The sequence below is a fragment of the Eurosta solidaginis genome, chromosome 4 (assembly GCF_040869045.1).
Source record: "Eurosta solidaginis isolate ZX-2024a chromosome 4, ASM4086904v1, whole genome shotgun sequence".
NCBI classification, from domain to species: domain Eukaryota; kingdom Metazoa; phylum Arthropoda; class Insecta; order Diptera; family Tephritidae; genus Eurosta; species Eurosta solidaginis.
The window spans coordinates 226,847,624-226,870,035 of record NC_090322.1 but is presented as its reverse complement, the minus strand read 5'-3'; the positions used below and the strand labels follow the sequence as shown (position 1 = coordinate 226,870,035).

Sequence of the window (22,412 nt, the reverse complement as noted above, 5' to 3'; positions counted from 1 at the left end):
TGGGTGCTTGATATTGAATGTTACAATCATTCTATTGGCAACTATCTGAGAGGAAAGATATGAAATGTAGTCAAATACACCCCACGCTTTTTAATCTGAATTAAATTATTCTGTTAATAACTTAAATTTTATTATAATTTTAATTTGAGGTGATTATCTAGATAATAAAATACCAATGTTGCCGTATAAAAAGCCTACGCCAAAGGCGACCTTAAACTGCGACTGAATCAAAGTTGTAATACCCTATGCACAGGTGCAGCTGAGTATAAAAATAAAACACCAATTAAGAAATAATTAATTCAAAGGTACTATGTAATTACTAAAAAAAATTATAGGGAGTTCTAAATTTGCAGAACTTTCTATACCAGTCCTTAAATAAAATATTTCAGCTTAAAAAAATTTAAAACTACAATTAGATATCTTACAGATAAAATAAGAAGTCGCATCCCTATGTAGTTTAAACTCGTAATATAAAGGACTTGTTCGGCCTGGGTGCGTCTGAAATCGGCAGTGGGTAGGCGCACACGGGTCGATCTTGGAGTGGATGGTTCGCTCAAAAGAAATAAATAAGAACACAAAGAGGAATTTCCTCGTTATAATATAATATTTAATTTAGAGTGAAGGAGAATATACAATGTGGTTACAATATTACCTTGGTGTTTTAAGTGACGATGGTGTGCGATGTGTGCTGGTTGGCGGTCAATCGAGAAAGAGGCCGGTTATCCCGATGAGGACAACCGCTAAGCCGCGAAAAAGTCCTCTGGTGTTAAGGAGGCGAAAGGCCACACATACAACCACGTCCTCATATACGTGCATGGGTGCTGACAACCTGCACACACACACGTGCATGTGTATGAAACGCATGCATGCACACAAATGCGGCGTGAGTGTGGGTGGCTGGAAATATTATTAAAACATTAGGGAGGGGCGCCGTCAATCATTTCAAGCATTAAATAGCGAAATTGTGATGAACAATAATTGGTTTGGTGGATAGGTTATGTTTGGCGCTGGATTATCTGTCGGATTGGTGAATCTATTTTGTGGCATTGCTGTTGGTATTGTTGGATCGGGTGCGGCGCTGGCTGATGCTGCAAACTCAGCATTGTTCGTAAAGAGTTTAATTGTAGAAATTTTCGGTTCTGCCATAGGACTTTTTGGCTTAAGTGTTGGCATTTATATGACTTCCAAGGTGAAAATGGGTGATAAGAAAGATTAAATTATATCACAAACTCAGAAAAGGAGGAATGTATTATCAATATACATATAAATCATATTAGCATATAGTTCGTAATAAGAACAACTATTCCCAAAAATGTTGGACGGGTGCGACGATGATTATGTGATAGTTTACTTATCAAAAAATCTACAGGAAAACCTGTATCTCTTTCAATACCCAACCAAAACTCAGATAAGCAACTTCGATAATGCGGCGGTGGTAAATTGCTGTGTGAAACCTGTAAATCAGGAGGTAAAAGTTGATTTTGCATTAAATACCGAGTCACAATTCTATGATCGCTTCAAAGGTGAAGCATTCGCATTGGCTTCCGATGGTAAAGGTCAATTGAAAGGTGAGCGTCCAACGTATAAACGTGGCATAATGGATAAACAAGCATTTAGTAGCAGCCGTTCCCTGGACAATGTTGACAAATATGTTGTTGGAATTCTTTCTGATAAACAGTTGCACCTCACGCCTTTGGCAAACATATTGCAGTTACGGCCATCGTTCTCACACTTCGATAAAGAAGATAAGCGTATAAAAGCCGAACAAAAGCATTAAATGATGAAGATGATGAGGAAGAATTGCAGCAGGTAACAGTGAAGTTCGCAAAATCCGGCGTTGGAAATAAAAAGACAAAAACTAAAGAAAAGCTAGGCTATGCAAATTATGTTAAAAGAAGCAATGAAGAATCGTGGTGCGAAACGTATTGGCACCCACGAATATCTCCTACCGCAGAACTTGAAAGGCAAAAGTTATTTGCAACAAACCAACAAATAAACCTAGCGTTGGGTCTAGACTCACATAAATATGTAAGAAAACTTTTACCGGACGACGGAAAAGATTTAGGAATAGACGCTGTACTTCCCCCTAAGGTTATCAGCAAATCCCGTTTGAAGTCAATGCCCCTTGCAGACCAACTGAAAGTCATTTTAAAAGACGTACGAATGATGAGTTTTGAAGATATAAATGCCATACTACAGGAATGCAGTGATAGTAAAATTCCAAGCGAGAAAGTTTTACGTGCTTTACCCCAAGTGGGGGTATTGATTCATGGCAATTGGGTACCGCAATCCGATATAATTTATCCTGCAGATACAATATCAAATTCAAGTGGTGTATCATCCGATCTTATGATACGTGCCCGAGATTGTGTGCTTTACAGATTTTCTCGTGTTAAGTACGTATACCGGCGTCAAGTCATCTCTGCCACGCAGCTACCGCCTCACGAGGCTGCTGAAGTTCTTCACCCTGTTGCACGTTTAAATTCAGAAAAAACAAGTAAGGAAGACTAAGTTCGGGTGTAACCGAACATTACATACTCAGTTGTGAGCTATGGAGACAAAATAAGGGAAAATCACCATCTAGGAAAATGAACCTCGGGTAACCCTGGAATGTGTTTGTATGACATGCGTATCAAATGAAAGGTATTAAAGAGTATTTTAAGAGGGAGTGGGCCATAGTTTTATAGGTGGACACCTTTTCGAGATATCGCCATAAAGGTGGACCAGGGCTGATTCTAGAATTTGTTTGTACGATATGGGTATCAAATGAAAGGTCTTAATGAGTATTTTAAAAAGGTGTAATCCTTAGTTCCATAGGTGGACGCCGTTTCCAGATATCGCCACAAAGGTGGAACAGGGGTGACCCTAGAATTGGTTTGTACAATATGGGCATCAAACGAATGGTGTTAATGAGTATTTTAAAAGGGAGTGGGCCTTAGTTCTATAGGTGGACGCATTTTCGGGATATCGTTATAAAGGTGGCCCATGCGTTTGTACAATAAGGGTATCAAACGAAAGGTGTTAATGAGTATTTTAAAAGGGAGTGGGCCTTAGTTCTATGGGTTGACGCCTTTTCGAGATAATGCCATAAAGGTGGACCAGGGATGACTCTAGAATGCGTTTGTACAATATGGGTATCAAACGAAAGATGTTAATGAGTATTTTAAAAGGGAGTGGGCCTTAGTTCTATAGGTGGACGCCTTTTCGAGATGTCGCCATAAAGGTGGGCCAGGGGTGACTCTAGAACTAATTTGTACGATATGGGTATCAAATGAAAGTTGTTAATGAGTATTTTAAAAGGGAGTGGGCCTTAATTCTATAGGTGGACGCCTTTTCGGTATATCGTTATAAAGGTGGACCAGGGGTGGCTCTATAATGTGTTTGTACAATATGGGTGTCAAATTAAAGGTATTAATAAGAATTTTAAAAGGGAGTGGTGGTAGTTGTGTATGTGGAGGCGTTTTCGAGATATCGACCAAAATGTGGACCAGGGTGACCCAGAACATCATCTGTCGGGTACCGCTAATATATTTATATATGTAATACCACGAACAGTATTCCTGCCATGATTCCAAGGGTTTTTTATTTCGCCCTGCAGAACTTTTTCATTTCATTCTACTTAATATGGTAGGTGTCACACCCATTTTACAAAGTTTTTTTCTAAAGTTATATTTTGCGTCAATAAACCAATCCAATTACCATGTTTCAACCCTTTTTTCGTATTTGGTGTAGAATTGTGGCACTTTTTCCATTTTTCGTAATTTTCGATATCGAAAAAGTGGGCGTGGTCATAGTCAGATTTCGGCCATTTTTTATGCCAATAGAAAGTGAGTTCAGATAATTATGTGAACTGAGTTTAGTAAAGATATATCGATTTTTGTTCAAGTTATCGTGTTAATGGCCGAGCGGAAGGACAGACGGTCGACTGTGTATAAAAACTGGGCGTAGCTTCAGCCGATTTCGCCCTTATTCACAGAAAACAGTTATCGTCCTAGAAGCTAAGCCGCTATCAAATTTCACAAGGATTGGTGAATTTTTGTTAGACTTATGGCATTAAATGTATCCTAGACAAATCAAATGAAAAAGGGCGGAGCCACGCCCATTTTGAAATTTTCTTTTATTTTTGTATTTTGTTGCACCATATCATTACTGGAGTTGAATGTTGACATAATTTACTTATATACTGTAAAGATATTAAATTTTTTGAAAAAAATTTCACTTTAAAAAAAATTTTTTTTAAAAGTGGGCGTGGTCGTTCTCCGATTTTGCTAATTTTTGTTAAGCATACATATAGTAATATGAGTAACGTTCCTGCCAAATCTCATCTTGATGTCTTCAACGACTGCCAAATTACAGCTTGCAAAACTTCTAAATTACCTTCTTTTAAAAGTGGGCGGTGCCACGCCCATTGTCCAAAATTTTACTTATTTTCTATTCTGCGTCATAAGTTCAACGCACCTACCAAGTTTCATCGCTTTATCCCTCTTTAGTAATGACATATCGCAATTTTTCGATTTTTCGAAATTTTCGATATCGAAAAAGTGGGCGTGGTTATAGTCCGATATCGTTCATTTTAAACAGCGATCTGAGATGAGCGCCCAGGAATCTACATACCAAATTTCGTCAAGATATCTCAAAAGTTACTCAAGTTATCGTGTTAACGGACAGACGGACGGACGGACGGACGGACATGGCTTAATCAAATTTTTTTTCGATCCTGATTATTTTTATATATGGAAGTCTATATCTATCTCGATTCCTTTATACCTGTACAACCAACCGTTATCCAATCAAAGTTAATATACTCTGTGAGCTCTGCTCAACTGAGTATAAAAATGGGAGCTATTACTAGCTCCTAACAAAGAATTTGAACAACGATATCCAGAACTTGTGCAACGCCAAGAAATGGTATGGCGTGCTACTGAACAAACTTATAATGAAATGGATTGCGAAAAGTCTCCAAAGCGTTCCCGAAAACGTTCTATTCGTGAATCCAAGTCCCAGTCTAGCCAATCATATCAAGGGTAAGTATCATAAAAACCCTATTGTTGCTTTATTTCCTTTTTAAAATGCTGTCAATCTAATATATAAAATTCTTCTGTCACGGTTTTAGAGGCTGAACTCCTCCGAAACGGCTGAACCGATTCTCATGATATTTTGTGAGCATATTGTGTAGGTCTGAGAATCGGCCAACGTCTAATTTTTTTTTCTTTACGTGCCTAGGGTCTTGAGATTAAAACGCGGACCCGGGTTCCCCCAGAATGTGTTTATACAATATGGATATCAAATGAAAGCTGTTGATGAGTGCTATAGTACAGGATAATTTTCATACAACTGGGAAGCTAGGGTCTCGAGATATAGCCCAAAACGTGGACCCGGTTACCCCTAGAATGTGTTTATACAATATGGATACCAAATGAAAACTGTTGATGAGTGCTATAGTACAGGATAATTTTCATACAACTGGGAAGCTAGGGTCTCGAGATATAGCACAAAACGTGGACCCGGTTACCCCTAGAATGTGTTTATACAATATGGATATCAAATGAAAGCTGTTGATGAGTGCTATAGTACAGGATAATTTTCATACAACTGGGAAGCTAGATTCTCGAAATATAGGCCAAAACGTGGAGCCGGATACCCCTAGAATGTGTTTATACAATATGGATATCAAATGAAAGCTGTTGATGAGTGCTATAGTACAGGATAATTTTCATACAACTGGGAAGCTAGGGTCTCGAAATATAGCTCAAAACGTGGACCCGGTTACCCCTAGAATGTGTTTATATAATATGGATACCAAATGAAAGCTGTTGATGAGTGCTATAGTACAGGATAATTTTCATACAACTGGGAAGCTAGGGTCTCGAGATATAGCTCAAAACGTGGACCCGGTTACCCCTAGAATGTGTTTATACAATATGGATATCAAATGAAAGCTGTTGATGAGTGCTATAGAACAGGATAATTTTCATACAACTGGAAGGCTAGGGTCTCGAGATATAGCCCAAAACGTGGACCCGGGTACACCTTGAATGTGTTTTTACATTATGGGTATCAAATTAAAGCTGTTGATGTATGCTTTAGTACAGAGTAAGTTTTACACCGCTGGGTGACTACGGTCTCGAGATATATTTTACACCGCTGGGTGACTACGGTCTCGAGATATAGGCCAAAACATGGACCCGGATACACCTAGAATGTGTTTTTATATTATGGGTATCAAATTGAAGTTGTTGATGTGTGCTATAATACTGAGTAAGTTTTACGCCGCTGGGTAACTAGGGTATCGAGATATAGGCCAAAACATGGACCCGGATACACCTAGAATGTTTTTTTATATTATGGGTATCAAATTGATGCTGTTGATGTGTGCTATAATACAGAGTAAGTTTTACACCGCTGAGTGACTAGGGTCTTGAAATATAGGCCAAAACATGGACCCGGATACCGCTAGAATGTGTGTGTATTATGGATATCAAATGAAAGCTGTTGCTGAGAGCTCTGAAGTTCATTGTGATATTCGATTTAGTCGCATCAACAAGGCATGATAAATATGCATGCGAAGCCGATATAAAGACAAGAATTAATAATACCCACATACCTATTTACATACGTCCTATTCAATTTGCCTGAAATTTCATATATAAATTTGCCTATATTAGTATTTACGATGCTTTTTTCCGGGAAGTATACCAGAGGCGGACTGGGACTGGGATTAGGACTAGGACTGGGACTGAGACTGAGACTCGGGGTGGGACTGGGACTGAGACTCGGAATGGGACTGGAACAAAATACATACCACCCTCTGGGACTGGAAATAAGAGATGAAGAAGAAGGAGAAAACCTTGAGAGAAGAGAAAAGAGAGAAGGAGACTGAAAAAGAGTTAGAATGAGACGAAGATGGAGATGACGGAGGGAGGAGTGAACAAAAAGATTAGGAAAAAGTGTAGAGGGGTAGGGCAGATAGGCCAAATTTAGAGCAGAACAACGTCTGCCGGGTCTGCTAGTATACATATAAATCATATTAGCAAAGATATACGCATACCTGTCTAAATTAGTCAAAAATTCCAGCAAAACAACGAACCTGTTGTTACGTAGGGATCATTGTATGGATATAATTTAAACAGTTTATTAACTTAATAATCTTTTAAAGAATCAATAGATTATGCAAAGTTCATCACATATTCTTAAAAATGTAGACAGCTCATGCGAAAGTTTCGTATTTTATCACATGTTAAATTGACGGGATAAGAGGCCATTATAGGTTTCATTAGAAAGACTCCTAAAGCAAAAAGGTTATTAATTGAAAATTTTTTTTTTTCATTAATAAAATATTGGTGGTTTTCATTTAAACAGCTAAGATTCTACCTAAACTCTATTTTAAAGATTTAGCAAGAATCTTAAGTCAATACATCCGAATAAGATTTAAACGTGATAAAATAGGAAATGCGGACCTAAAACTCATTCCATTTTTTCCATAAATATTTTTCGTTACTTAATTTCTTTTCTAATTTTTGGTATGTGCCTTGGGCCGATGGCATGTGCGATCTGTGGCAGACCGTGGGTCTGCCTTAGGGTTATGGTGCCCTCGCTCGGGGTGAGCGAGTGAATTTTGGGATGGTTTTTTTTTGAAAATTAAAAAATAGAATTTTGTGGCAGATGGGAGATCTGCGTGAGGGCTTTTCTGGTATCCTCGTTATGGGAGAACGAGTGAGTGGGAAGATTTCTGGTGTCCTCGCTCGGGGTGAGCGAGTGAATTTGTGGGATATTTTTTTTTTTGGAACGGAGGGATGTGGAGGAACGGGGGGATTGTTAAGCGAAGCCTTTGGTGCTCGCACAATCGATCTCCGTGGGGAGAAGGATCAGTTTGACCAAAGGCCGTCTGACTTGACCCTTCTCAATTATGAGGTCGACTACACGTACTCGATTATCTTCGCCGGGGTGTACGTTGACGACTCTGCCTAACCTGCATTCGTTGGGAGATAAGTTGTCCTCTTTGATGACAACTAGATCTCCCACGTGTATATTTTGTTTTAACTGTTTCCACTTCACTCGTTTTTGAAGTTCGGAAAGGTATTCGGTTTTCCATCGCCGGCAGAAGATTTGATGGAGGGCCTTGAGCTTCTGCCATCCATTTATCATGGAGGCAGGACTTTCATTCGCATCCGGTTCTGGCGGCGCCAGAAGATGGCTGCCAGTTAGGAAATGCCCTGGGGTTAGTGGCTCCAGGTCCGTTGGGTCATTGGACCCTGGACTGAGTGGGCGCGAGTTGAGGCACACCTCAATCCTGCACAAAAGGGTTTGGAACTCCTCCATGGTGTACTTATGGGGAAACGCGATTTTTTTGAAGTGGCTTTTGAAGCTCTTCACTCCCGCTTCCCACAGGCCGCCCATATGTGGGGTGGCGGCAGGAAAAAATGCCAAGTTAATCCTTGTTGGCTGTACTTGGAGACTGTTTTGTTTCGGCTTTCTGCCAGGAAGGCTTTAACTTCGGATCGTAAAGATCTTGACGCTCCGACAAAGTTTGTACCATTGTCGGAGTAGATGTTTTTCGGACATCCTCTTCTCGCGATAAAACGCGAAAAGGCTGCGAGGAAGCATGGAGTACTAAGGTCACTAGTGGCTTCTAAGTGAATGGCCTTAGTGGAGAAACAGACAAAAAGGCATACGTAGCCTTTTGACAGCCGTCATCCCCTACCGCGGTAGCTTTTGATGTCGAAAGGCCCCGCAAATTGGTGAACGTGTGAGTAAAAGTAGTCCGTTCGTAGGGAAGGGTATCCATAAGTTGGGACTGTGCCTGCTTTCGGTGAATAATGCAGGTTTTGCAATTGTGGATGATGGCTCTGATCATGGTCTTGATATTCGGTATCCAGTATTGGGTTCGAAAAGACGGAGCATGAAGGGAGTCATGATGAGCCATCACAACTGTAAGGCGAGACAACCTACAATTGTAAGGCAAGATGATCGGATGCCGCTCGTTGTATGACATGTCTTTTGAAGCCCCTAGACGCCCCCCTGTTCTAATAATATCATCTTTGTCGATATATGGGTTGAGTGACAGTATTTCACTCTTTCGATCGATAGGTTCCCTATTTTTCAATTTTAAATATTCTGTCCCGTAAAATTGTTTCTGGCAGACTCGTATTAATGCTTGAGTCGTTGCCTTAATCTCATCGGCTGAGATTATACACGACCTTTCGTGGAACATTGCTTTAGTTTTTGGGTGAGTTCGTTTATAAAATCTCCTAACATAGGATAGAACCTTTAAAGCCCTGGGTAAATTTGAAAAACGGTCGAGAATATCTACCTGATCTACCCTTGTCGTGGCATATGTTTGTGCCCTCTTCTCCTCAACGGACGTTTTGTATTCGGTCTCTTGTGCTGGCCAGTGGGAGTTGTCTTCTTGCAGCCAAGTCACGCAGGGTCACCACAACGAATTGTTGACCAACTCTGATGCAAGTAGTCCTCTGCTTCCTAGATCCGGTGGATTAGATTCCGAGTCCACGTGAAGCCAGTCCTTTCTACCGACCAAGGTTGACCAAGAACAGGGCGGCTTTCTTATCCATGCGAGTACGATGGTTGAATCCGTCCAGAGGTGAACTTTTGCTGGCCCCAAATGAATGTTTCGGAATATTGATTCCATGATTTCTGCGAGCAGCACGGCGCCGCGAAGTTCTAAACGTGGTAGTGAGATTTTTTTCACTGGGGCCACTCGGGTTTTGGCTAGCAAGAGATTTGTGAAAATTTTATCGTCCCTTTTTACGCGCATGTAGATTGCTGCTGCATATGCCTTTTCCGATGCATCGCAAAAACCATGTATTTCGATGTCGTCCTCGGGCGTAAAATTTACCAGTCGCGGTATCCTAATGTTATCTATTTCGTTATAGTGTTGGGTGAAATTTTCCCACCGTTCTAAAGTAGTTGGTGAGACAGGTTCGTCCCACCCGGTGCCCTCTAACCAGATATGCTGCACTAGTACTTTTGCCACTATGACCATTGGTGCAAGCCAGCCTAAAGGGTCGAAAAGTTTGGCTATAGCGGATAGGATTGCGCGTTTGGTGGTGCTTTCGCCATTCCCTAAAACTCCTGCTGTAAAGTAAAACATGTCTGAGTGCGCGTTCCATCGTATTCCGAGTGCCTTCACCGAGCTAGCCTCTTCAAACCCTAGGAAGTCCTCGCTGAGCAAATCCATTTTGGGGATGTCCTGAAGGATTTCCTCACAATTTGATGTCCACTTGCGCAATGGAAAGCCAGCTGAGTGTAATGCTTCGCGAATCTCGTTTCTTGCTCTGATGGTTGACGCTATTGTATGTCCTCCAGATAAAACGTCGTCGACATACGTACTTTCTCGTAATATACCCGATGCTATTGGGTGCGTATTTTCTACATCATCAGCCAATTTTAGAAGTGACCGTATCGCGAAGTAGGGGGCGCAGTTTCCACCAAATGTGACAGTCTTTAGTTCGTAAAGACTGATGGGTTCGTTGGGGGATGTTCGATGGACAATTCTTTGAAATTTGGCGTGATTATCGGTCACCCAAATTTGCCTATACATCTTTTCTATGTCACTATTAAAGACAAAGCGGTACAGTCTCCAACGTAGAATTAAAATGGGCAACTCTGCTTGGAGTACTGGACCTGGGTGGAGTATGTCGTTTAGACTAATGCCATTTGCCGTCGGACTTGACGCGTTGAAGACGACGCGCACCTTGGTAGTGGTACTTTCCGCCTTTACAACGGCGTGGTGGGGCAGGAAATAATTATCAGAATCGTCGGATGGTATATTATTCTTAATTTTTCTCATATGTCCAAGTGTTTCGTATTCTGAAAACACCCGAACATACTCTTTTCCTAACTCTTGGTTTTTCAGTAATCGCCCCTCTTTCTGAAGAATTGTGAACATGCGCGCTTTAGGGACGGTCCTAATTTAATATTCTCAGGGTAATCCTGCCTGAATGGTAGCGAAACTGTATATCTTCCACTTTCATCACGTTTTGTTGTGTCCTTAAATAATTGTTCACAATACCTTTCTTCTTCATTAAGCATTTTATTTTGGGAACATTTTCTACCTCCCAGGAAGCTTTTAATTGGTTGTCCAACGCAACCTCGTTGTAGAATGACATGATGCTCTTCGTTGGACTCGGTGCTTCGATGCGACCGGTTAGTATCCAACTGAACACTGTCTCTTGGGCCAAAAGTGTATTTAGTACATTCTTTTTCAGACCGCTCAGTATAATTTGGGGATATATGTCTCCTCCAAGTATGAGGTCTACGTCTTCGTTGATGTAGAACTTCTTGTCTGCCAAAACCAAGTCTGGGAATGCCTGCATAGTTATGGCGTTGATATGGCAGGATGGAAGATTCCCAGTGAGTTTGGCTAGGACTAGAACGGGTGTAGTCAGGCTGAAGCAGGCATCCACTGGTGAACGTAATTCAATTTTGGATGCCTCTTTCACCTGAGCTGACACCGCATTTGTGATGCCTGAAACTTGGGCATGCATTTTTCTCGCTGGAAAATTGATTCTGCGTTTCAGTCTTTCAGTTATAAAGGAACATTCAGACCCTGAATCAATTAATGCCCGCGCGGAGAAGTCGGTACCATTATGGTGAATGTGTACGCGAGCAGTTCCTAATAGGACACCTGTGCTTGAATTCGTATGATAGGATGACACATTTTTGTTCCCGTTTAAACCTGGTTTTTCTGATTCCTGTCTCGTTAATGCCTGTCTAGAAGTAGAGGGCCTATTATCGTAGGAGTTTTGGGGCGTGTTGTAGGTGGTGTTTTTCTGTAGGGTATCCGCATGCAGGAGCCTATGGTGACGAGAGTGGCACGTATTGCAGTTGTAGGAACTGGTGCATCTGGTCACTGTGTGTCCTGGGGATAGACAATTCAGACAACCACTTGTAGATTTTATGAATTTAATCCTTTCTGGAGGGGTTAACTTGCAAAAGCGTGAACAGTTTCGTAATCTGTGCTCTGCGGACTTGCACATTTTACACATTGCCTTTGATGTCGGTCTGGATACCTTTGTTTGAAAGGCACCAAGTCTTTTCGTAGGGGGTTCTGTTGATTGTCGCGACGCGTTTAGTTTTTGCACTTTCGAAGTGGCATGCCCTGTAAAGCCAGACATTGTTTCAAGTGTCTGAAACCGATTAGGCAGGAATTTATCCATATCCTCCCACTTGGATATGTCCATTTTATGATCTATACTTTGCTCCCATAGAGCCAACGTGCTCTCTGGTAGCTTGGTTGAGCAGAGATAAGTCAGGATTGCATCCCAATTGGAAGTGCCAATCTTGTGGCATTTGAGGGACGAAATACAATTATTTATATCATTTTGCAGCTTTTTTATTGAACTGCCACACTCACTTTCTACCTTTTTTAAGTTAAATAAAATTTGTAGTTGTGTGTTAACTAAGATACGTTTGTTTTCGTATCTTTCACACAAGTTTTCCAGGCCATCTCGAAACCTTCATTTGTGAGAGGGCATTTTTTTACGATATCTTTTGCTTCGCCCTGTGTTTTGTTGTTGAGATGGAATAACTTTTCCACCCCTTTCAAACTAGAATTGTTTATATATATTGCCGTGAACAGGTCGCGAAAAGTTGGCCAAGACAGATAATCCCCTTTAAAAACTTCCGTGTCGCAAGCCGGGAGGCGAATTTTATGCCCATGAGGTTCTTGCTCAGGGTTGACGTTCTTTTCATCCTTCTTGTATTTTTCTGCCTCAGCAGATATAGACGCTGAACATCGCACGTAGATTGCGTATGCTGCCTTTTGCTTCTTTCTGCTGACACCTCATCAGATCCCAATAGCGAATCAAACGCAGACTTTACCTTCTTCCACAAGAGCCGCAACTCTTCCTGCTGTATTGCAAGGGTGTGTTTGCTATGGTCGCTCTCCGGAATAAGGCTGTAATCTTTATCAAACTCTGCGATTGATTCTGCTAAACGGATGTAGGTTTCCATTGTTTTATTTACGTTTATTAACGAGAAAATTGCCGATTATAGAAATGGAACGCTTTAGAGTAAAAATACCTGCCCAGCCGTAAATAAACACTATTGAAATTCGAAGTTTATTATTTATTTTTGTTTATTTCAGACTTTTTGTCTTGGTAGCGACAACAACAGAGTTTTATTTTTTAAACTCTTTGTCACAACAGCGACAGCAAAAAGGGTTTATTTTTGGACTTTTCTGTCTCAGTAGCAACAACAAAAGGGGTTTGTCTCATAGACTTTTGCCTCGGCACTAATAACAGACAAGGTGACCACTCGCCATCTGCACAGTTTAATGGTTGAATTGTAAAAAAGAAAAGTGCGTGCGATATTGTTTTTCGGAATTGAAAAATAAGCGGAAAAAAGTGTAAACAAATATTTTAAGTGACGTGAGCGCCTGCTTAATTAAATTGTACTTGATTTTGTGTCTATGATTTACAAATCAACAACAACAAAAAATGGTTAAATATCGTGAGGTTGTTTGAAAGTGAGGTTATGTTATCCTCTTCCTTGTGTTGTGTCTGGAAAACCTTACCACTGGTGGGGGGATAGACCAGATAATCACAAGGACCGAAATAAATGAAACACAAGTGATTTAAATTTTGAACCAAGGAATTAAACAATTGGCGCTCACAAAAATAAACTTCACTGTGTACACCTTTTTTGAACTCAATTCTTCGCGCACAATAGGTGTTTTTCTTTATTTTTAAATAACTAGCACTCGAAAAAAAGTGGCAAGAAATATAAACTTACTTCTTATGTTGTTTTTTGTGGAGAAATTGATTGTGGCTGTGACAAACCTTTGGCAAATTGTGCTGTGTTTCCGGTGGCTGCTAGTATCGTGTATTATATGCTCGCAATGAAAATCGGTGTTTTTTTCTGGCTGCTGGGGCAAATCCTTTGTGGCAGTTCTTTGCAAAATTTGGTAGTAGGCAAATGTGCTGTGTTGTGGACTGTATATATATAAAGGTGCTTTGAGTTCTTGGTGAGGAGGACCAATGTTCGGCCTGAGTGCGTCTGGAACCGGCAGTGGGTAGGCGCACAAGGGTCGATCTCGGGAAGGTTCACTCAGAAAATACAATAAAAGAAAACACAAAGAGGTTTTCCTCGTTATAATATTGTATTTAATTAAATTGAACGAAAATGTACAATGCAAAAGGTGATGAGGAATATTTGACCTGTATAAAAAAGTACGGCGTTGATCCTTGGACGATGCGTATCGTTAGGCGGTTGATCGAGAAAGAGGCCGGTTGTGCCGTTGATGACAACCGCTAAGCCGCGAAAAAGTCCTCTGGTATTAAGGAGGGGAAAAGCCACACACACAACCACCCTTACGTATACGTGCATGGGTACTGACAACCTACACACACACACATGCATGTGGATGAAATGCATGCATGCACACAAATGCGGCGGGAGTGTGGGTGGCTGGAAATATTATTAAAACATTAGGAAGGGGCGCCGTCAATCAAGTGAACGTTAGGCATTGGGCCTAAACAGCGCGTCTTAATCTGGTGCCGGTTCACTTTCAACTGAAAACTGCCGCTAACGCAACTCTGTAGCTCGGCAGTTTTTCTTTACGTTGCTTAGCAACGAAATTAATGATGGCGTCGAAATAAATCATGGCGTCGAGCAACGGCAGTTTCAGCCAATCAGAAACTCTCCGAGTTTCTCTACTCTAACAATTTTAGTGATGCCAAGTGCATCTGATGTATGATTGCATCTTGCACATTTCTAAAGAGTGTTGCCATCTACAATTTATTTTAATGCAATTTACTATGACACTACATCATACCCCTTTAGAAAAGAAGAATTTGGTAAGATTAGTACTTTAGGCTTTAATATGTTGTTGTAATATTATGAACGAAGGAGTTTGCTAGCATCAGGGTGCTCCAACCCGGGACTCATTCGTTCATCGCAGTGAAACTTCTAAAAAGATGATTAAAAATGAAAAGAAAATTTTGAGTCAAGTGAAATATATAAAAGTTAGTTTGAAAATTGAATTTAATGTTTGAAGTAAACCGGTTTTTTTTTTCTTCTTATTGTAAAATCTACCTAATTAAATGTATATTTATTTGTTACATTTTTAGCCTTCATTGGCGGATTTTTAAAATATATTTATATCTAAAGATGATTAGTAATAGGCTATTAAATTAATTAATTTTTTGTACTCGATTTTTGTGTACAATTTTTTCGTTTTCTTTACTTATCTCACAAATAGTTACATTTGGCCCATCAATATTCTTTACTATGTAGGAACCGTGATATATATTTTTATGTTTGTTCCTAGGTTCTGTTTCTACTAACACTTTATCATTAATTTTAATTTCTAAAGGCTTAGCTGTTTTATCGTATAAGTCTTTATTTCTAATCTTATGCTTATTAATCAAATTTTTTGCCATTTTATGCGATGTTTGCATTCTAAACTTAAGCTCTTTTGCGTAATTTTCTACGTTATAGATCGGGTCAATTTGCTCTTTTTGCAATTCATGTGGCATTGTAGTTTTTCTGCCAAATATTAATTCAAACGGAGTAAATTTATTGTCAAAAACCGAACTAGTTGTAGAATTGTGTAAAAATGTAAAGTATTTTAAATATGTATCCCAATCTGAATACGTTTCGTTTAGGTATGCACGCAAGTATTCGTTAAAGACTCTATGATTTCTTTCAACAGTACCAACAGTTTCGTGATGGTAGGCTGTTGAGAAATCATGATCAATCTTTAAAAGTTTTGTCAATTCAGAGAATAATTCGTTTTTATATTCCGTTCCTAAATCGGATCTAATAGCTTTCATTGTACCATATGTTAATATAAAGGTTTCAAAAATAGCGCAAGCAATAGTTTTTGCTGATTTATCTGGTACAGCTACTGTTACCAGGTATTTAGAAAACTCACAAATCATAGTAACAGCGAACTTGTTACCATATTTGGATTCCGGAAGTGGACCTATTGTATCGACAATTACTATGTCAAAGGGTTTGCAGGGTGTTGGATTCAACGCGAGATTTTCCTTTGTTTTTGATTTTACTTTATTTAAAAGGCATTTATTGCAATTTTTGACAAATTTCGCAATGTCTCTTGTCATATTTTTCCAATAGTATTTTGTTCTTAATTTGGAATATAATCGTTTTGCACCGCAATGACCGCCTAACAAAGGGTCCTCATGGTAAATTGTCATAATTTTTTGTTTTTGCTCTGTTTCTGTTAGGGTCTGTTAGTATTATTTGTAATGATTTTAAAATTTTATTACCGCTGATTTTAAAATATGTAATTGAAAATTCTTTGAAAAATATATAATTTTTTGGCCTTTCTAACTGCTTAATATTGTGACTGCCGGCTGCTTTTTCAAGCCTCGAAAATAACTCATCTAAATTTGTTTTTCCGTTAGCATTCACAAAATTAAGTAAATTTAGTTCTTTATGTTTTAAATGCGCATAAATTTGCATATTGGAGATCTCATTATTCTTATTAAATTGTATAGTCGACTTTATTCGCGGTATCTTTTTTGAAAAATTGTATGAAAATTTGTCATAAACTTGTACTTTAGGCGTTTCGCAAAAAGTATCAGTAAAATTATCGTCTTTATTTTGTAATTCCTTTTGTTTGGTTTGTGATCGCGTTTGGACTGCTAAAACATGCTTTGTAGATTCTTTTATTTCATCTATACTAATGCGTGAAAGAGCATCAGCCACAACGTTAGATTTTCCTTTTATATATTCAATCGTAAATTTATATTCTGACAGTTCTAATCGAATTCTAGAAAGTTTAGAGGAAGGGTCTTTCATGTTAAAAAGATAAACTAGTGGTCTATGATCGGATTTTACTGTGAAATTGAAAATGCTTTATAGCGAAATGTATTGATAGGAGTTCTAATTCGATAATAGCTTTTTTCTGTTCTGCTTTATTAAAAGATTTTGACGCGAAACAAATTGGTAAATCGTTATCACCATGCTTTTGGCTTAATATAGCACCACACCCACTCTTAGAAGCATCTACTGTAATTATAAATTCTTTTTTGAAGTCAGGGTATTGTAGTAGTTGAGGAGACATTAATGCTAGTTTTAGTTTTTCGAAAGCGTTTTCGCACGCTTCGTCCCAAACAAATTCAACTTTTTCCCGATTTAAACGATTTAAAGGCGCTGCCAGTGACGCAAAATTCGTCATAAATCGCCTGTAATAATTTGCAAATGCGACAAATCGCCTAACCGAATCTTTGTTGTCTTTTGGCTTAGTATACCTTTTAATAGCATCTATTTTTGAATCGTCTGGCAGCAAACCTTTTGACGTACATTTATGGCCTAGAAAAGTTACTTCAGAACGAAGGAAATTGCATTTGTTCGGGTTCAGCTTTAAATTAAACTTTCTACAGGTTTCGAAAATTTTTCTAAATTTTTAAGGTGGTGTGTCTCACTACAACCAATGACGATAACGTCGTCAATATACATAAAAGCCTGATTTGGCGAAATACCTGAAAATGCTATTGACATCATACGAGAAAAAGAGTTTGGTGCAATATTTAACCCGAAAGGTAAAACTTTCCAACGAAAAGCTCCTCGATCTGTACTGAAAGAAGTTACGTCTCTAGATTTAGGGTGAAGGGGTATTTGGTGGAAACCAGAAAAAAGGTCTAAAGTTGAAAAGTATTTGGCTCTGCCAAGATTGTCGAGTATGTCATCAACGCGTGCTAGTGGAAATTTGTCGGCTATAAGCTTTTTATTGACTGCTCTGAAATCTACGCACATACGATTCGACTTTTTGCCTGTTGGATCTTTTTTCGGTGTCAAAATTAAAGGACTGTTATAATTTGAAAAACTAGGTTCGATTAAATCATTCTGTAATAGGTTTTCGACTTGTTTATTTATTTCTTCGCGTTGTGTGTATGGCAAACGGTAATTTTTAATATAGACAGGATTTTTGTCAGTTAATCTAAGTTTTCGTTCGTAGAAATTATTAAGCGTCATTAAGTCGGTTTTTAATGCAAAAATATCAGAATATTTCAAACATAAATCAAGTAATTTCTTTTTAGCGTAAGAAGGCTTTTGTTTTGCCAAAATTGATTTAAGCTCTTCTATATGTTTTGAATCGATAGGTGTTTCATTTATGCGATAGACATTGAAGTTTTTTATGTCTTCAGTTTGAATATTGAAATCTTTTACGCACTTGACCTCGTCGGTGGTGTTGATAATTTTTATTATTGGGTTTTTTGTATCAACGATACATTTTGCTGTGAAAACACCGGTACAGAGTTCCTGAGAATCTACAAAAACTTGACTTGTCAAATTTTTCAAACTAAAAACACGAAAAACTTCGCATCTTGGTGGAATTACAAGAGTATTTGATGAAGTGCTATGCAAAATTGAAATATTTACATTTTCCGTCCCTTGTCGGAATGTAATTGTGTCATTAGCATAATTGATTATGCATTTGTTCGTTTTTAGAAAGTCTTTCCCTATTATACCGTCCGAAGGAATATTAAAGTTGTCATTGACAACATGAAGAGTCAGAGGAAAAAATGTATTTGATGCGATTATACTTGTATTAACTGTTCCTAGAGTTGTTACCGTGTCTTTTGTTACGCCTGTTATATTTATTACATTACTATTGTCTACTTCTACATCGTTTGCCAAACTGGAAATTTTTATTAGTGAAATGTCTGCCTGTGAATCTACTAGAAAATAACATATCTTATGAGAACCGCTACAAGCGACTTCGACGAAATCAGAAAAATTTAAATTTAGACAATATATTGACTGAGAAGTATTTAGTCGAATTGCTCCTGCTCCCTCAGTGTTCGCGCCTGAGGGGCTTCGGCATTTAAAGAACGAACATTGGCTGAGTTTCTAGAATTTGAACCCTGATTATTGGAATTTCTGTTATTTCCGGACCGATTATTGTTGTTATTGTTGGAATTGCTATTGCCTCTATTGTAATTGCGATTATTGCCTCTGTTATAATTGTTATTTCGGAAATTTGTATTATTGTGTTGCCTATTTGCATTATTGTTAAATCCAAAATTACTATTGTTGTTGTATCTGAAATTACTGTTGCCTCTGGAATTTCCACGGAAATTATTATATCTTATTGGACGTGACCGAAACGCTAACACTTGCCGCTCTTTAACTTCCTGTTCTCGCTCTATAATCATTTTCGCTACTACGTTCTTTGAATCTTTGAAGGTTGTTGACGCAAGGATTGATTTCACCATATCTGACCTACTATTTAATCTACAAACGCTAATGGTTTGTTCAACTGCCATCTCATGGGCTTTTGCCTTCGTCATACCTTCAATGATTAGACAGCGGTCTAACGAGTCAGAAAGCTCTTCTACCTGCTTTGAAAATTCTGAAAAATTGTTATTGGTTACTCTTAAGGCTGCAATTTTTCCCGCGACAACTTTCAAGTCTGGCCTAATTTCACTACATAGCGCGTCTTTAATTTGGTTGACTGATTCTATATGCGTTGGTAGGGCTTCGCGAGCTTTGCCTTCGAGCTTGGATTTTAAAAATGCAATAAAAGTAGGAGTTAAATTTTCGTTAGAGAATATTTCCATTAATTCAACTTTATTTATAAACGAGCCAAGTGCTAACGGGTCTCCACTGTAGTTGTCTCGCATAATCGAGGCACAAGTATTAATAAACGATTTTTCTCCTCGATTGTGGCCATGGTTGTAATGTTAAGAATCAGAGTTAGAATAGAAAAACTAGAATTTGGAATTACAGGTTGATCAGCAAATCCTAAAAAGTCTGCACTCAGGGATAACTTTTAATTATGTTCACTTGTTAAGGTATCAGTTGACGATGCACTTTAAGATGAATCAGAATCTGAATTATTGGAATCTATATCTTGATCTGAGTTTTTGGAATCAACCTTCCCGCTTGTTAGGTCTATACGCGTTAAACGAATAGACAAGATATTAAAATTTTAGTTGCAAGATATGTGGAATTTGTTTATGAAGCTTGAATAGAAAATTGAATTTAAAGGATATTAAATTGGAACGAGTTGAGTTGAGCTCAAAAGAAAATTATGAAAGTATTCTTAAAGGGAATTTATGAAAATATTTTAAAAGAAATTTGTGAAAGTATGTATTTTTGAAAGCTTTTAGATTTTAGTTATAATTATACAATTGGTTAGCGAATACTTATAGCAAAAAACTTTAGTTAGTGAATTTTATTGAAATACTAAAGTTAGTGATTAGTTAGTGAAAATAAAGATTAAAAAAATATTTACCTTACGCTTTTGTTGTCCGCAAATCCAAACCCAATGATTGGAATTAGCTGAAAATTTTTCATGCAAAACGAAAGTGGGAATTGGAATTCACATGCAATTTAAAAGATGTTGAATATTGTTTACGAGTATATTTATTGAAATTTAATAATTTTTAATTGTACAGAATGTGAAAAAAAAATGTTGTTATTTGAACGGCATGGCAAAAATTATAATTTTATTTCAATTTAAATGCAAAGAATATAGAATGGCAAATATTTTTGTACAGGCTTTAAACGGACGCACCGCCTTTATCAAAATTGTATTGTTTTTTTTTTTTATAGATACGGGCGCACCGCATCTTTCCAAAATTGTAATATAAATGTCCTCGGACGCACCGGGGTTTAAAAAAATTTATATCATATTTTTACGCGGACGCACCGCTTACGAAAAGTAAACAAATTTTTTTTGTCTTTTTGTGTTGATGGAGCCCACTGTAGGGCAGAGTAGGACTAAAACTAGAAGCAATTAATGAAAAATTAAAAACAATTTTTTTTTTTTGTTTTTGTCCGACCCTGTCTCACAGTGCCTGCTCAAAATCTTACCCATATACCTAAAGTATGTGAAATTCAATTAATTTATGTGTTATATGTATGTTAATTAAATTTTGAATATATTGAGAAAATTTTTGTAATACGTATGGTAAGTAATTTTTTGAATAATTGGGAAAATTAAGTGAAATAATATGTGTTTACAAACGGCGATGGTTACTAGGACATGTTTCTGAATTTCACTTCTTCATCAGCTAGCTTTTCGGGAGCTGAGCGTTGAACTCGAATCTCCAACATTCATATCAGTGCAAGCCTTTAGCTGCTAAGCCATATGAATGTCCCGTTGTTCGCTGTACAATTGGTCTCTAAGAGTGGCCTTTTTGTTTATATTCCTTTTGATCACCATGTAGGCACATACACTCTGTATGTAGTTTATTCCTAATGGTGTGGATATGATTTTTAGGCGCGCTTTTGAAAGCTTAGTAACATTTGTTCGGATTTTAACAGTATTTGTTTTTAATACTTCCGCTGTTACTATTATATCAATATGATCATATGTATTTAATTAGCGAGCTTTGCTCATATTGCTTTATACAATGGTTTTTTTTTTTTGTAATTGATATTAAAGAAAAATTGTAAGTTTACAAACGGCGATGGTTACTAGGACATGTTTCTGAATTTCACTTCTTCATCAGCTAGCTTTTCTGGAGCTGAGCGTTGAACTCGAATCTCCAACATTCATATCAGTGCAAGCATTTAGCTGCTAAGCCATATGAATGTCCCCTGTTTTCTCTAATATCAATTACAAAAAAAACCATTGTATAAAGCAATATGAGCAAAGCTCGCCAATTAAATAAATATGTGTTTACATTATAATGAGTATGGTAAGTGGATTAAGAAATTTTTTTTTTGTTTTAGATTTAATTTGATTAATTAATTCAAATATGTTCGTAATTTTGAAAAATAGTTGGAAATTGAAAAATAGTTATATATAAAAAATTGAAAAATATTATTTTATAATAATGTAGATAATAAAAATTTTCGCACACCATACCAATTGATGCTGGACTTGCTTCATTGTTTGCTGTACTTGCAGTGCCTGATGTTCAGCTGCTGGTGCTGTTATTCTTCTGCTGCTGTTGTTAGATGGCATCACTTGTCTTCCGCTTGTTTTTGTTGTTGATGTACGGTGGTTTGCCGTTATGATGGTGGCGTGGCTAGTGCCGTTATTGAAATGGCGTGGCTAGTGCCGTTTTTTGTTTCTTTTCCACTAAGAAATTTGTACAGTTTATTCAAAAGGTTTGGTTTTTAGTTTTTTCGAATTACATTATTTCTGCTGCCATTTAGTTTTTGTTTTATTATTAATTCCGAAATTTTCTTATTATTTCTGTTTAGGACACAGGCCTAAATATATCTCCCCCCCCCCCCCCCCCCCCCGGTACATAACTTTCTTTGTTTATTTTCCTTCGTTACTATCACCCACATATTCTTGTGATCACTATACACACAGGCATGTGTGAGTGGTAGTACGTATGTATCTTAGATTTTTACCGCTGTGAGCCCGCGGTACGGCAACTTTGTTGCCGGGAAACCCAACGAAGGAGCTGTATCGTGGGTTCATCGGCTCATGTGGAAAAGAGTCTCGTCCTCTTTAAATC

General features: G+C 38.0%; 2 pseudogenes; one reads left to right on the top strand and one right to left on the bottom strand.

Annotated features, from left to right (window-relative positions):
- Positions 1-22,412, bottom strand: part of LOC137251047 (protein retinal degeneration B-like) — a 79,181-nt pseudogene that overhangs the window by 32,593 nt on the left and 24,176 nt on the right.
- LOC137248790 (DNA-directed RNA polymerase III subunit RPC5-like) lies at positions 1,313-22,162 on the top strand (annotated as a pseudogene).